We start from the raw sequence: 2,500 nt of genomic DNA on the forward strand, positions 1-2,500 counted from the left end.
ATATATATATATATATATATATTCAAAGCCATTTCCTTATCAGAGAAGCCTCTTAATAAAAGAAAATATATATTTAAAGACATTTTCTTATCAGAGAAACCTCTTAATAAAAATATATATTTCACATTTGTATAAAGTTAAGGAGTTCATAAGTATAGTAATTTATAAAATACTGTTTTTTTTTTCGAGAGTATTTGCTTAATTTCATAGTTGTATATGCTTAGAAAGTAAGTACAGTATCTTTTAAGATACTGAGAGTTTTTAATTACAGTATTTTTTAGGATACTGAGAGTTTTAAAGTACAGTATTTTTAAGATACTGAGAGTTTTCAAGTACAGTATTTCTAAGATACTGAGAGTTTTTAAGTACAGTATTTTTAAGATACTGAGAGTTTTTAAGTACAGTATTTTATAAAATACTGTTTTTTTTTTCTAAAGCTATCTGCTTAATTTCACATTTGTATAAAGTTAAATAGGTTATAAGTACAGTATTTTATAAGATACTGTTTTTCTCTGAAGCTATCTGGTTAATTTTACATTTCCTTGAGTTTAGAGTTTATTTGAACAGTATTTCGTGAGACTGTTTTTTCTAAGCTTTCTGCTTAATTTCATATTTGCATAAGCTTAGAGAGTTTATAAGTACAGTATTTCATAAAATACTGTTTTTTCTGAAGCTACCTGCTTAATTTCATATTTGCATAAGCTTAGAGAGTTTACAAGTACAGTATTTTATAAAAAAAAACTGCTTTGTTCTGAAAGTATTTGCTTAATTTCATATTTGCATAGGCTAAGAGAGTTTAAAAGTACAGTATTTTATTATATACTGTTTTTTCTGAAGATAAATGGTTAATTTTACATTTATATAAGTTTATAGAGTTTATAAGTACATTAATCTATAAAAAACTGTTTTTTTCTGAAGTTATCTGCTTAATTTCATATTTGCATAAGCTTAGAGGGTTTATAAGTACAGTATTTCATAAAATACTGTTTTTCTCTGAAGCTATCTGGTTAATTTTACATTTGCATAAGCTGAGAGATTTTAAAAGTACAGTATTTTATAAAATACTATTTTTCCTGAAGTTATCTGCTTAATTTCATATTTGCGTAAGCTTAGAGAGTTTATAAGTACAGTATTTTATAAAATAATGTTTTTTTCTGAAGCTACCTGCTTAATTTCATATTTCTATAAACTTAGAGAATGTAAAAGTACAGTATTTTATGAAATACAGTTTTTTTCTGAAGCTACCTGCTTAATTTCATATTTGCATAAGCTTAGAGAGTTTATAAGTCCAGTATTTTATAAAATACCGTTTTTTTCCAGAAGATATCTGCTTAATTTCACAATTATATTAGTTTAGAGAGTTAATAAGTACAGCAATTTATTAATTAATGTAGCCTTAATTGGTATCCCTTCAAAGTATGTTGTAAGAATTTTCGCTTATTTGCTAGAGAATATGTCTTGTTAAGGTAGATTATTATGTACTTACTTTACTTTACTTTGATGGCTGCTTTTCCGGTCCCATACAGCAGGAGAACCCTACTCTCTACAGGTCCTCCACTGCTTTTTTATGGTTCTATACAGCAGGGGAACCCTACTCTCTACAGGACCTCCACTGCTTTTTTCTGGTCCTATACAGCAGGGGAACCCTACTCTCTACAGGACCTCCACTGCTTTTTTCTGGTCCTATACAGCAGGGGAACCCTACTCTCTACAGGACCTCCACTGCTTTTTTCTGGTCCTATACAGCAGGGGAACCCTACTCTCTACAGGACCTCCACTGCTTTTTTCTGGTCCTATACAGCAGGGGAACCCTACTCTCTACAGGACCTCCACTGTCGTTTTACCTTGTTCGTTCAGAGTATTTATCGTTTCATATCACGTTTCGTTCATTTCCTGTTAAATCGTCACTGTCAAAAGACTCATGAAATAAGAAAGTCTTCAGTTTCCTCTTGAAAGCCTTAATGTCTTCAATCATTCGAATGTTTCGTGGGAGCTTATTATATAGTCTCGGGGCCTACAGTAGACATATATGTGATTTTCAATGAGTTCAGAGCAGTAAATTTCTATGGTTATATCAAATTTCTCTTTATCAATTCTAATAGTCAGGCCTTCTCCATCATAGAGCTCAATACTGCACAGAATTTTGAAAGTTTTATTCCAGCTGTGACTAAGTTATGGAATGATCTTCTTAATCGGGTCATTGCATCAGTGGAACTTCAAAAGTTCAAACTTGCAGCAAATGCTTTTTTGTTGAACAGGCTCAAATAAGTCTTTTTATAGTTTATATAATAAATGTTTTATTGTTATTAATGTTTGTAAATCATCTTATTTCAATTGTTCATTACTTCTTGTATCGTTTATTTATTTCCTTACTTCCTTTCCTCACTGGGTTATTTTTCCCTGTTGGAGCCCTTGGGTGTATAGCATCTTGCTTTCCCAACTAGGGTTGTGTCTCAGCTAGTTATAATAATAATAATAATAATAATAATAGGGGGAGTTA

At 30.4% G+C, this 2,500-nt stretch overlaps 1 protein-coding gene across 1 annotated transcript in view; it reads left to right on the forward strand.

Moving 5' to 3' along the window:
• LOC137643448 (uncharacterized) overlaps positions 1-2,500 on the forward strand; it is a 32,147-nt gene that overhangs the window by 16,784 nt on the left and 12,863 nt on the right. The gene's annotated exons all lie outside the window — the stretch shown is intronic.

This window comes from Palaemon carinicauda, chromosome 7, assembly GCF_036898095.1.
Source record: "Palaemon carinicauda isolate YSFRI2023 chromosome 7, ASM3689809v2, whole genome shotgun sequence".
NCBI lineage: Eukaryota > Metazoa > Arthropoda > Malacostraca > Decapoda > Palaemonidae > Palaemon > Palaemon carinicauda.